General features: G+C 40.7%; 1 protein-coding gene across 8 annotated transcripts in view; it reads left to right on the top strand.

Moving 5' to 3' along the window:
* The first annotated feature begins 4,117 nt into the window (after positions 1–4,117).
* Positions 4,118–14,321, top strand: part of LOC122902377 (thiamine transporter 2-like) — a 44,007-nt gene continuing 33,803 nt past the window's right edge. For 3 of the 8 annotated variants that reach the window (XM_044241749.1, XM_044241755.1, XM_044241756.1), the window contains exons 1-2: positions 6,473–7,200; positions 10,825–10,909. The gene's annotated coding sequence lies outside the window, so the exon portion shown is untranslated. Of the gene's footprint in view, positions 4,522–5,894; positions 5,937–6,472; positions 7,201–10,824; positions 10,910–14,321 lie in introns of those variants that run through there. The other 5 variants (XM_044241750.1, XM_044241751.1, XM_044241752.1 and 2 more) reach the window with 5 other exon arrangements.

Genomic DNA, 14,321 nt, shown 5'->3' with positions numbered 1-14,321 from the left:
GATGAATTGTGCTGAAAATCGCCTGAGCTTGTGTCCTTTGAAACTTCAAAAGAGGACACATGGAATAGTCTGCCATGGAAATAAAGAATGCTGATTCAAGATTGAGGTTTCAAATACACTTTTCTCCAAATTCTAAAATTCGATTATGGACTGAAAATAAAATTCAGCCCCAAAGCCAACATTTACTTAGTAGAGAAAACTAATGACATTCCTACTTCTATCAAAACCAAGGAAAGGATGATCACTATTATTCTCATTTAATTTAGTGTACTCAAAGTATAAGCCAAAACAATTACACAAGCAAAAAAAAAAAAAGAGAGAGAGAAGAACTGTAAAAGACAAAGTAAAACTCTCACTATTCCATAAGCAAGTATATACCCAGGAAACTCAGCTAAAAGCTGAGATCGCAGCATATAGAAAGTATATAGAAATCAACTGCCTTCATGATACAACGACCATTTAGAAGATTCATGGGCGTGAAAGACCCAAATTATGGTAGAACAAAAATAATACAAAATAATTACATGCAATCTATTTAATAAATGTGTGAAGCATATACGAATATGCCTACAAACACTTCTGTAGATTACAAGGTAACACCTAAACATATGGAAAAGCGTATCTTGTTCTTGGTTAGGAAGAAAAAATATATAAAGATATTATGCTTTCCTTTTTTGTTGTTGTTAATATATAATGTGTTATTTGTTTCAGAGGTTCAGGTCTGTGATTCACCAGTTTTATATAATATCCAGAGCTCATTACTTGTCCATCACCCAGTTGGCCCATTCCCTCACCCCTCTCCCTTCCAGCAACCCTCAGTTTGTTTCCAATAATTAAGAGTCTGTTAAGGTTTGTGTCTCTCTCTGGTTTTGTCGTTTTACTTTTCCCATTAACAAAAAAGAACCAAGAAAATACTTTGTCAAGCGGGAAAATGAAATTAAATTATTTGCAGAGAATAAAATTCTACTTAAACTCTCATCTGCAGTAACATAGCAACATGAAGAGACAGTCACTGGAAAAGAGTAAAAAGTTCTGAATCAATTCTTAGTTCCTAATGGGTTAGACTGTGTTTAGATAGCTTCTCATACAAAAGGAAGAAGAAGATTGAATATTTAATAAATTGAAATAATTTTCTTCAAGGAAAACAAAGTTGCACCCAAGAATGATAGAATAACTCCATCCATATGCAATATATATGTGTTAAAGCACAGATTTAAAAAAAAAAAAAGAAGGGCACCTGGGTGGCTCAGTTGTTAAGCATCTGCCTTCAGCTCTGGTCCTGACTCCAGAGTCCCTGGATCGAGTTCCACATGGGGCTCCCTACTCAGGGGGAAGCCTGCTTCTCCCTCTCCCACTTCCCCTGCTTATATTCCCTCTCTCACTGTCTCTCTCTCTGTGTCAAATAAATTTTAAAAATCTTTTTTTTTTTTTAAGAAAGAAAAGAATGAAACTTAAAAAAAAGAAACCACAAAAATACTAGGTTATTTTATAACCTCAAATCTTTCTAAAGTAGTATAAACCTTGAAGTCATGTAATAAAGTGAATTGACAGCATAAAACTAAACTTAACGTATGGAAGAAAAGTCACTGCAAACAAACCCAAAAGACAGATGATAATCTGGAGTAAATATTACAATGCTTCAAAGCTGCTTTCCTTAATTTAGAAAGAATGAATACCAACCGATAAGAAAAAGATCAGTTACCTAATAGAAAAATGGGCAAAGCATGTGAACAAGGAATTCAGAGAAGGCAAAACACAAATGGCCTGGACATGTAGATGATATTTAAATTAACTCATGAAGGAAACATTTATTAAAGTATAATGAGATACCATTTTTCACCTGGCAGACTAGAAAATAATCCAAAAGTATAACAATACACTTGGTTATCTGGGGATGAGCCAACAGGCAGTCTCAAAGATGAGTGGTGGGGGTATAAATTTGCTTCATTGCTGTGAAGGAAAACTCTGCACTCTGCCAATTACAAATTCCACCTATAGATTTCTCTGGTAGAAATATATACTACTAATGAACACTGCCTGCCTGGGAAATGACTCGCACAGGTGTTTTTCATTACAGTAGTGTTTCTGAGAACAAAGGATTAGAAGCTATTTAAATGTCATTATATTGAGACAGGGAAAATGTATTATGGTGCATCAATATATTCACTTGTAATAATATTAACTGGATAAAAAATTGAGGAAGAGACCTACATAGTGATAAAATTATCTAAAATAAATTAAGTGGGAAAAGTCAAGTGCCAAAATAATGAGTATGGTAGTTCACTATTTGTGCAAAAGTAAGGAGAAAAATACCTGTATCAGCTTATATACACACATACAACTTTTCTGGAAGGACAAACAAAACTGCTAACAGGTACCTGCTATGGAGTAATGAGGAATGGGGGAGGGGAGAAAAAGGCATCTTTCCATGGTTTTTGATGCTTGTACCACATGCAAGTGGTTAAAAAGTGTTTAACCTCTTGGGATATAAATTAGCATCGAAGAATAAGGAGCTGGAGATTTTTATTTTTCACATGTAACCATTCTGATTTTTTTCTTCTTCTTCTTCTTTTTTTTTTTTGTAATATGCGGGAGTAACCTAAATGTACATGTATAATCAAAAGGAACAAACGCAGAAGACAAAAGAGTATTTTGAAAAGAGGTTTTTTTCATTTGGTATCTCATTAAAGAGGAAGGTTTTTTAATATTAAAACATTGATTTGCTTTGTAAGGTGTGGGGTTTCTTGACTGGTTGTAACACCTTATGGAGAAATACCTTACCTTCCACGTTTTGTACGTAGAAGGACTTGAGGAAACGACAGACTTCATAAATAACAGAAGTAAGGGGCTCAAAATGACAAGAGAGTAAACATTTTTTAGAAGAACGAGGTTATGGTTCTACCTTGTCTACACTTGCCCTTTGTCTATACTAGGCCCTTGGTTTCGGTGAAATATGTAGATCCAGTTTAAGGAAGGTGTCACGTGAAGGGGCACGTGGGGCACATTGGACAAATAAGCAGGGTCACCGGGTCTTTCAGGAAGGGGCACGCACGGTAGCGGGTGTTGAAAGGTCCAAGGGAAGTGCCTGCCAACATCAAGGAAAAATGACAGGAGCGGTGGCCGGCGGCCTGGCCGGGCCTCCCAGCAGCTCTGAGTTTGCGTGGGTGCGGCGCACGCGTACCACTTCCCTTGGCCAAGGGGACAGGTGCACCCTCTTGCCATAGCAGAGCACAGTTTTTTTCCGCATTTTTCTGCATTTTGTACTTATTTAGTTTCTTCTAATTTTTTGACCTCCTTCACCTGTTTTCTCTCCCCACCATCGCCACCCCCAACAAATAGCTTCTTCCTTATTACTTATTCCAACATCCAGAAAGGAATCGAGAGTTCCTTCTCATTTATGTGCTTACTGGAAACATTGAGAGTTTTTGCCACGTGGAAAGAGGATGGTCCCTCTACTGGACAGAATTCACTTGCATGCCTGTCCCTAAGAATTATTTCATGTTGCTACCTGCAATGTCCAGATCTGGAAAATAGCTTCCTGGTAAGGAAAAGCTAGAATCAGGTAACTGGCAAAATGTGCTTTAGAGTCTAGACAGCGTCTGTCTCATTCTTTCCTGATGCACAGATACTGTCCTATGTATCAAAACACCTCAAATTCAGTTGAAAAGTAAAAAAAGCAAGATGAAAACACCATATTCTGACCTGATCGTTGATTGGATGTTCCTTTACTCTTACAGAGGCAGAAAAACATAACCTGTGGGAGTTCAGGGGACAGGGACGGGGACGGGATGGGCGGGGGGAGGGTTCTGGTTGTGTCTACACTGAGTGGGAGGGAGACTGCCCTGGGAGTCTTCTCTGAGCCTGTGGTTCTAGGACTTTGAGCCACTGAGCACAAAATTCTGAAGAAATTCTGAATTAAGTTCCTTTGATCTTGGCAGCCTGGGGAAGATGTTGGCTTGCGTTTTTTCCCCCAGCCACCCATATTCTCAAAAAGATCTAGATCCAAACATTAAGTCTCTGTTGGACTTTACAGGGGAAGTTGGCTTCAGGGGGTGTATCCCTAGATGTCTGGACTATGCCCTGACAGTTTGGCAGGGATGGAAGTGGCTCAGAGGACTGGGAGCCGGGCAGTCTCCAGCACTGGCAGTGGGAGAGGCAGAGGGCAGAGCTCGTCCAGAAAGGAATGAAAACAAGCAGAACTGGGAAAAGATAGCATGTTGAATTTGCCAACCTTCTGTCTCCCTGACAGTGAAAGAAGGAATGAAAAGATCTGATGTGGTATTTGATGGAGCTTCCAGGGGATTTTGGTCCATGCCATCAACCTGCCCCACTGAAAATATTCCTGCGAGCGGCATGACTCGGTGTGGGGGGAAGTTTACTTCACGGTTTTTACACCCCAGTGTTCTCATCTATAAAATGGGGACAAGAGCAGTCTTACTTCATGGGATTTTTGTGAGGATTGAATGAGCAAAGACGTGTATATCAAGTACCCCAGAGCACCCAACACACAGTAAAGACTTGGTAAGTCTTGGCTGATATTACTAGCAATAATTACCTTTCTAAATGTGAGCTGTCCAGGCATACATATTTTCTTGAGCTGCCTGAGTTTTGATTGAGAGACCACATTAGTGGCATTTTCCTAGGACAGTTGCAATTCAAATATCTCATGGTACTGCCTAATTATAGTGTAGAGCATACGTTTTGAGTTTTGGAAACGACGGCCATTGCTCTAATGGCAAAAGGAAGCTAAACTTGTCTGTGTGAGGCTGAAAACCTTGAACTGCCCTAGTGGAGATTCTAAGTAGTAGAACATTTTTATTAATTATTAATTCAGTGCTTGGTCTGAACCAGACATTGTTCTAGTTCCTGCAGTTAGCTTATTTTTAATCAGAAATCTTCAAAAACCCAGGCTTCTTCATTTTCTATTTGCAGCAGAGAAACAGAAATTAACTCTCCTTACTTCCTCCAGCATCAGCTTCTGCTCCAGCAGATCCTGGCCCAGATTACAACAACATATGCTGGCTTTAATCTAAATTTACCATGGTTTTCCTGCTTGAACACTAGAGAGTAAATTAAAATGTTATTTTATGTGAAGGTATGGGCAATTTAACGAAATGCTTATATTTCCATTGTCAGGTATCCAATTTTGGTAGACCTTTTTCCCAGCATCCATCCGCAACTTTCTTTTCTTTTCTTTTTTTTTAAGATTTTATTTATTTATTTATTTGACAGACAGAGATCACAAGTAGGCAGAGAGGCAGGCAGAGAGAGAGGAGGAAGCAGGTTCCCTGCCGAGCCAAGAGCCCGATGCAGGGCTTGATCCCAGGACCCTGGGATCATGACCTCAGCTGAAGGCAGAGGCTTTAACCCACTGAGCCACCCAGGTGCCTCCATCCATAACTTTCTAGTTAGAGTTTATTCTAGGAACACTGTAGGAATTGGTGGGTTATAAGGAAGGGTGTAAAACATAGTTGCCAAAAAATGTCAGCTTTTTGGGCAATGGGAAGCAAGTCATTTTACAAATTTTTTTTCACCAGTTTAGCTCTTCCAGACCTTTGGAACTTAAAAAAAAAAAAAAAAAAAGTATGGGACGGGGGTGGCGCAAAACAGTATTAGAGAACATAGCTAATGTGTCCACTCCATAGACCATGTTACTAGAGGTATCACACTGGAGTTTCTCTTCGGCAGGCAAGGTGACTCAGGAAACTAGCGGATTTTTTTTTTTTTTTAAGATTTTATTCATTCATCTGAGAGAGAGAGGGCGTGAGCAGGGAGGGGACAGAGGGAGAAGCCAGGCTCCCTACTGAGCATCGAGCCTGACGTGGGGCTTGACCCTAGAATCCCGGGATCGTGACCTGAGCCAAAGGCAGATGCTTAACCAACTGATCCACCCGTGCACCCCTATAGAAAACAAACTGAGGGCTGCTGGAGCAGAGGTGCGTGGGGGCATGGGGTAATTGGGCAACGGGCTTTAAGGAGGGCACATGATGTGATGAACACTGGGTGCTTTATGCAACTGATGAATTATTGAACATGATATCTGAACCTAATGATGTACTAGATGCTGGCTAAATTGAATTTAAATTTGAAAAAAAGAAAGCTAAGGGATGAATCTTGGGGATCAGGGGAGGCTGCAGTACCCACAGCAAATTCACAGAGTATTTGCGGAGGAGGCACATCCCACACTCTGTTCCCTTCCACTAAACACAAAATGAGAACCTTGTCCTTTTTTTGTTTGTTTCTTTCCTTTTCTGTCTTTTGAAATGATTATAAGGACAACTGACCTAAGAATGCATGTGAGCTTTGAGGTTATTATATAAAATCCACAGTGCTGACTGGTGGATGAACGCCAGCCCCATGAGCTACACCCACGTAGAGGGAGAAACATGCTGGCCAAGAGCCAGTTGCCAATGTCTGGAAGTGGCTCAAAAACAGGTCGTAAGCGATAGGGCAGGAGAAATGGGACAGGACGTTAGCGGCAGCCGGAGAGGGAGGTGGATACCTGAATCTCCCCACTGAGAGACCAAATTGCTTTGGAGATCCTAGAAAGGGAGTCTTTCTTGAAGGAAAATGGAAGGGGGGCAAAATGCATCTAGCTTTGGAAATAGGAATTAAAGTCAGATGTCATGGAAGAGGAAGGCAAGTGTGCGCACTCAAAAATTCAACCGGATGAGAGGTTCCAGGAAGTAAAAAGGACTTTGGATGAGCCTGGGGGGTGGGGGAAGTGAGATTATCTAGGAAGCTAGCGAAGTAATAGCAGGAATGTGTCTGACTGGTCTTCTGGCAACTCAACAAAATGTGGTGCTAAGAAAATCCGAAAACGTAGTGTCTCTAAGCGTTTGTTGATAGGATAGCAGGGATTTGTGTTTAATACTGGAAGAGATCAATTCCCTACTGATGCAGAAGTGGAGGTCTCCTTACTCTGGGTTAAGGAACGCTGGTCCTTCCTTCCTGTCTGCTGAGGATAGCGTGCCACGGCGTGCCACGGCGTGCTTCATTGCTCAATCAAGGTGTTCTGCAGGTGTTACGAGTCTGCCCTACAGACCAGAACGTGGAGATCGTGGCTGATGGCGGCTGGCTTTGTGTCCCAGTGGAGCAGAGGACAGACCGCCACGCTCATCTTGTGAACTTTGGGTTTTGCTGACTAATGATTTCCTTTTGTATAAAGCCTCCTCTCCTCTCGCTTTTAAGACCACAAAGGTAAGCCCGCACAAGTTTTAACTTATCTGCTGGAGGAAGCAGCTGATGAAAGACACCTTTCTGGTTTTTGCTATAGACACTGGTTCCACCAAATATGTGACCACTTTTGCTTCATCTTCATATGATAAAAGAAAGTATGGTAAAGTATTCATTCCAGGGCGGGGTGGGGGATGTATCAGAACAGAGAGGGCAATAGCAAAATAATGATTTGTATAGAATTCTGATTCTCCTCCTTGTCATGGAGAAGGTACATGAGTCAAATAATGGTTTATATGTCATTGCTTTTTAGAATTTGTCCAGGGTTGGACAGGGCTGCAACATTTACTCAAAATTATACACTATTAGGTGTAACAATAAAGGCAAAGCATCCTCGAAACAACTTCTGTAAATGTCCATTGAACTGATTTCAAGGATGCCTGCTGCCTTCCTCAGCCATAAAAAGAATGAAATCTTGCCTTTTATAACAACATAGATGGACCTGGGGGGGTACTATGCTGAGGGAAATAAGTCAAACACAGGAAAACAAATACTGTATGATTTCACTTACATGTGGAATCTAAATAAAAAAATTAATAAATAAAACAAAACAGAAACAGACTCACAGATACATAAAATAGAGGAGGAGGGGCTAGAGTTGGACAAAACAGGTGAAAAGATGAAGAGGTACAAATTTCCAGTTTCAAAATAAATAAGCCATGGAAATATATTATACAGCATAGGGAATATAATAATATTATTATAATAAATTTGTATGGTGACAAATAGTAACTACACTTATTGTGAGGACCATTTTATAATGTCTAAAAATATTAAATCATTATGATGTACATATGAAACTAACAGGATATTGGATTTCAATTACACTTCAATAAGAAAAAGAGAATGCATACTATGTTTATTATCAGTTGGGGTCATATGTGACATTTAATGATGCTCATCATTTTATTTTTTTAAGATTTAACTATTTATTAGAGAGAGCGTGTGCTCACAAACATAGGGGGAGGGGCAGAGGGAGAAGGAGAGAATCTCAAGCAGACTCCCCGCCAAGTGGGGAGCTGGACATGGGGGGGCTCTCAATCTTACGACCTTGAGACCACGACCTGAGCCAAAATCAAGAGTTGGAAGCTCAACCAACAGTACCATCCATGTACCCCAATGTTCATCATTTTACATGGCAACCTTAAGTTGTATACGACGCAGTTCTAATTTAGGGAATAGCCAGCAACGGCAGAGCAGAAAGTAAACAAGACCATGAAAGAACTTGAAAGAAATGCAAGAAGGAAACAAAACCAGTATGCCCCATCCAGCAGGTAGAAGAAGAAGAGTTCAAACCTTGCATCCTTACAGAACTGGATTCTAAACTGCGTGACCCTGGGCCAGCCACATTATCTCTCCTGGAATGGCTGCTTCCTTAACTGTCAACTGTCAATCTACTTTGTGAAATTTTCAGAGGATTAAAAACAAGGCATAGAAAGTATGTTGTATAAATGTCTACCCAAACAGGTATTAGGGTCAAAGGCAACCCCCAGCGGTATTATTTTTACATGCTTATTGATAATATGGGTTAGGAAGAATTAATTTGGTTTTAGTAGAGAATTGCATACTTGGAGCACAGGCTGAGCACCTGAAATCTCAGGAAATGTGGACAGACAGGCACAGCCAGGTTGAAGGAGGTCCCTAGAAGTGATATTTACAGGTGATTATTCAAACTAAAGTGGTATCAGAAGAAGACTTGTTGTATTTGACCTCTCAGGAGCTTCCAGGGGGTATGGAGGGGATGAGAATCTCTGTGGGCTGAAGAATTTCAGATACTTGTGTGCATATGTCTTTTGAGCCATGTAACCCTGCCACGCCCCCCTTGTGCATCACTAATCCAGAAAGCATGCAGACCCAACACTCAGGTGGTCCCTTTTTGGGAAAGCATCTGGGTGGGGGTATCAGAGTGGTCTTCTGATTAGGGGTGCATCAAAATCTAGAGAATCTCTGAGTAGCTGTTGAAAATTGCATGCAGGAGATTCCAGCACCCTCTCTTGGAAGGGCACCCTAGGATCTCCATGGAACATGGGGAAATCCCTAATGGAGAACTTAGTTTTGAGTCTAAAAGACAAGATCAGGAAAGCAAAATCACCAACTAAGAAATGTACCCTGAAAAAACCTGAAGATGAGGGTTTTTTTCCACACAGATGTGATCAAAACATGGACAGGCAATGGAATTTAGAGTGTTGGTATGATTATTGTAGAAATTACAAGGGAAAGAAGGAAAAGAGAAGACAGAGATATTGGAAGCAAAACAGAAACATCCCAATGGAGCTAAGGAATGGTATGTAAGAAAGTAGCTGATGACTTAAGCAAGAAGAGGTAATTGTAGATAGAGCCAGTTGATGAGGTCCCTTATTAGAAGGAGAATAGGGTGTGGCCATGAGAATGGGGAATGGAGACAGCATGGAAAAAAAGTTCCTGCAGATGAGAAGACCGAGGAACTGGGAAGATGAGATGCATTTCAGGTGGATATTGAAGAACTGTAAAATAATAGCAGGACTTGGGTTGAAAAATTGATGCCAAGGATTTGGAAGACAGAGGAAGAGAGCTGGGGAAGTCAGTGAATATTGGCAAGTAGACCACGATGAAGTGGTCAAGTTAAGTGAGTTCTGAAGAAATGAACATTGTCTGGAGACAGCCTGGAGGGTCAAGGACAGTATCAACTACCACATGTGAACACCCGAAATCACCGCTAGAAAACGATGGAGCTGATATTTGAAGATCCTGGAGAATACTAGCAGAATGATTGCTCTCCTTAGCTGCAGGAAATAACTTCCATCCCCTTCTCCCTCATTATCACCTCCTCCATTTCTATATTCTTGCTCAGTCTTGGGATTTTGCCTATTCTTCTCCTCTTCTCTCCACAAAGGCTGAGGTTTTCCCCCATCCCCATCAAGTCAGCGATTGTGTTTCTTCTATTAGGTTGATCTCTGGTTTTCTCAAACCAAAATTCAGAGGGCAGAGGAATTTCAACATCTCCAGGATAGTAGAAATAGCTGTAGGTCCCTGAAAGTCATGGAGAAGAAAAGACCAGAAGTTCAGCTCCACATTCAATTATGGAGTTGGGCAAACCACCCACAGTCAGGCTAGACAGAAACATAATGAATTAAAGAAGAGCGTGAGCTTCTAGGAGCACAGAGAACAGGTGACTCTCAGTAAGGCTCATCCATGGCTCCACAGATAATCATTTCATTGATTACACAAGAAAGACCTAGAAAACCCCAAAAGCATTCCATATGGGAGAGCAAATCTCTACTTTCTGTGAAGTAGAAGTAAATGGAAAGCAGTTATCGCAACTTAACCTCTGGCAAATATTTTTCATTGTTGTCATTCTGACGTAGTTCAGTTTCTGATTTTTATTGCCTCCTACTCTGCTTAAGTAAGAGTTTTATTACTATAAACTGGATCAGTATTTACTTTACTCAAGGAAGAGGACAATCAATCTAATAGATCTTCAAATAAATCAACCTTCATGTGGGCCCCCCTTATGAAGGGATAGAGTGGGTAGTAGATTACATGACCTCACCTGGAAGGTCATCCCTCCCAAAGCCAAGATTCCACTCAACGCTATTCACTCTTTTCCAGAGAACATCTTCTTCCACGGTGAGCATTATCTCTAACCTTCCTTCAAAGTGAAATTACCAGAGGACTCGTGGGTTGTTACTGGCAAGTAAGTGTGAACGCCCTTGTGGAAGCTTGTACCTCTCACTGTAGACAGCACTGCTCAGGCTAAGAATACCAGAAGCCAGGTACCTAACATACGAGTCCTTTAACACGTCACATCTCTTTTCAGATTTCTCTTATATCTAATACTGCAGGCTTTCACACACGCACACACGCACCCCCACTCCCTGCTCACTTACCTCAACGGTCTGCGAAACAGGAGGGATCTTGGGATTCAAGGAGAGAAGATGAGCTCTGGGAGGCTGAGCAGAGGAGTCTCCTCAGAGGGTAGATTTTATCTTGTTAGTTAACCTCACCAATATCTGTGCTTCTCTGGATGTTGATAACTCGATGTCATCCCCACGGACCACCGCCACCTTCCAGGGCTTCCTCCCTCCTGCCTGGGACATCTGCTGATTTTAATTCCCTGTATGGTTTCGGGTCAGTCTCCTCATGAAAAGCACTCCTGTGAGATTCAGAAGATGGAAAATAAAGAAGTGGCTAGTATTTTCCAAGACAGTTACCTTAACTGCAATAAAACCTAGGGTAGAATCCCTTCTCAGAGAGGCCTTTGGATAAATGTAAATACCTATCACCTTAATAACATTTAAATCCAAACTTCCTGAAGCCTGTAAGAATATTCTGTAACATAACAGGATGTATACAAATAAAATACCATTAAATTTAAACAATTACTAGATAGTGTCAGATATTGTACTTTTTTTTTCAGATATTGTACTTTTAAGCCCAGAAATGCAAGTGGAAATTTGTCTGTAAATTCATATAACACTTAGGTTATCTGGGTCCTATTAGAACCATTTCATAAAACACACTAGCTTTTGTCATTTTAACCCATAACATATATAACTCCTACTAATTCTATTTCTCTGGAGAACCCTGACTGATACAATAATCAATCTCAGGTTATATACTTTGCCAACACTAGATAATTTATCCAAAAAATGTTAATTGAGCACCTACTAAATGTGAATATAGTAGACACCAAGATGATTCCGGCTCTTCTATTTTAAAAGGCAGAAATGGACAAAGACCATTAAGCATATTAATATATAGCAAGTGGTGACAAAGCATTACCAACAGGAGAAAAAAAAAAATTGGACAGGGTGTCCTGAGGAGGACTCTGTCTAGGAAGGGGCCTTGGAGCCCCATCTGTTGTAAAGTATGCAAGCACCTAGAGGAGGAGTATCCCAACAGGTGGATTAGGAAGACTCGTGGCCCCAAACAGGAAGCACATTTAACCCACGTGGGCATTGTCATTGCACGCAGGCCTGTAGGTATATCCCATGGGAAGTACATTGAGCTGCACTCAGGAGACAGGCCCTGTCACTACCCAGCAGCCATGTTATCTTCTGGTCTCTACTTCGAGAAAAATGAAGAATTAGGACCAGATTGGTGATTCCTTCCAAAATACTTGTAGTGGACTTGCATTCCACAACCTCCTCTCAAGGATTTCCAATGTACAATTAAAGACTCTGAGGAACATTCCAGCAAAGGAACTCATGTAACTTTATTTAACCCAATGCTTCTGAACTTATTTGGTCTCAAAACTCTATTTCTGTTATGAATAGAATTTGAGTGCATTGCAAACACTTTCAGAAATACCGGACTCTAAGGAGACAGTTTATCTTTCAGTTCTATAGCTGTCTGAATAATGGGACATAAAATCACACACCCCCGTCACCCCTGCTGTCTAGCTAGCAGGCCCTAGGACTTCAAAAAGAAGGAACTGGAGAGAGAATAACTTTTAAATTTATTTTTGGCGGTAGAACCTTTTTGACAGATAAATTCCTATGTGAACAAAATAATAAAAACTACTAAATTCCTATGTTAACCGGCAATAAACAAAGCAGATAAAAATCAGAGATGCCTGGGCTGAAACAGGTCTGGATTTGCTGTGACATCATCGGCTCTCTGTCCCCATGTGCTGGGATCACACTGCCCTCTAGTGCCTAATACGCAAAGAGAGTGAAGCTAAAACTACTACAGAAATCTCTTTAAAACTTCCAGCCTCAGAGTGGCCCCAAACTGCTGTTTGCTAATCTGTGATTCTCAAAGTGAGGTCCCCAACGGTCAGCACCACCTGGCTACTTGTTAGAAATGAAAATTCTCAGTCTCTTCCCTTCCTTGCCAACACATGCTGAATCAGTAAGTCGGGAAGAGACCCAACAGTTGGTGTTTAAACACCTTCTCCAAATGAGAAGCAAAATCACAGCTCAGCCCATCCCCCATAGGTGGGAGTACCATGTCACTTTCAATTAAGAAAAAAAAAAAAAAAACTTGGAACAGCTCGGTTGACAACCAAAAATTCACAGAGGACTTTCTCTACCTAGGACTCGTTCAACAATTTTCACTTTATGCCATTCTTTCAGACTCAGTATGAGCTACATCCACTCCAACAATACCACTGGACCCAATTTATCTGTAGCATTGCCATGAATGACAAAAGAAGGTTCTAGAATGAGCCTGTCCCACTTTTCTTTAAAGAAAATTTCTGTAATGGTAATGCCCATCGTAAAACACAGGTTTTGCATGGTGAAGTAGTGATGAAAACCCTGTAACTCTAACTTGTGTTTAGTACATACACAAGGTGATCTTTCCATCATAAATCTTTTTCCTGGCCCGCCATCCTGGATCTGCTCTGTTCAGACCAGGCAGACCAAATATGGATGAATGAATGAGTTAGAACAATTTTACTACAACTACAACAGAACTGGCTTTCTTCCTTCCTTCCTTTTTCTTCCTTCCCCAAAGGCTTCCTGACTACTTGGGGTGTCTGAAGTTTCTGTTGGCTGAAAGCACAAACCCAACCAAAGGTGCCCTAAAAACATCAGTCTCCTGGACAAAAGACACCTTCATTACCATTGTGGCACACTCATTTCTAAAACTTGAAATTTGATAAAGAAGACAGACTCAGTAAAATGGAGTGCTGTCATTATCGACATCACTATCTCAGCGGGAACGTCAATGAGAACACTTCAGTTTTTTGAACCACTAACGTATGGGGTATAATCAATGTTTATTATCCAGGTGAAGATATTTATAGGTAGCTATAAAAAAGAACTGGGAAATTTCATTCAATATGTAAATAAAGACTCATTTGTCCTATTTATAGTTAACAATAATGAAAGTATGAATACAAGAAAATCCAGGATAGAACATATTCAATGAAAAATTTTAAAGTGTAATGTATCATACATTTTGTCCAAATTATCAAAAATTTAAATTATAAGGAGAAGGGAGGGAAAAAAAATAAGATGAAAACAGAGAAAGAGACAACCACTAGAGGGGAGGAGGGTAGGGGGTAGGGTAACTGGATGATAGGGATTAAGGAGGGCACGTGATGTGATAAGCACTGGGTATTATATCCAACTGATGAGTCACGGACCTCTACCTCTGGA

This window comes from Neovison vison, chromosome 3 (assembly GCF_020171115.1).
Source record: "Neovison vison isolate M4711 chromosome 3, ASM_NN_V1, whole genome shotgun sequence".
NCBI lineage: Eukaryota > Metazoa > Chordata > Mammalia > Carnivora > Mustelidae > Neogale > Neogale vison.
Note: the sequence above shows the minus strand (reverse complement) of the source record. Positions and strands in the feature narration are given on the sequence as shown.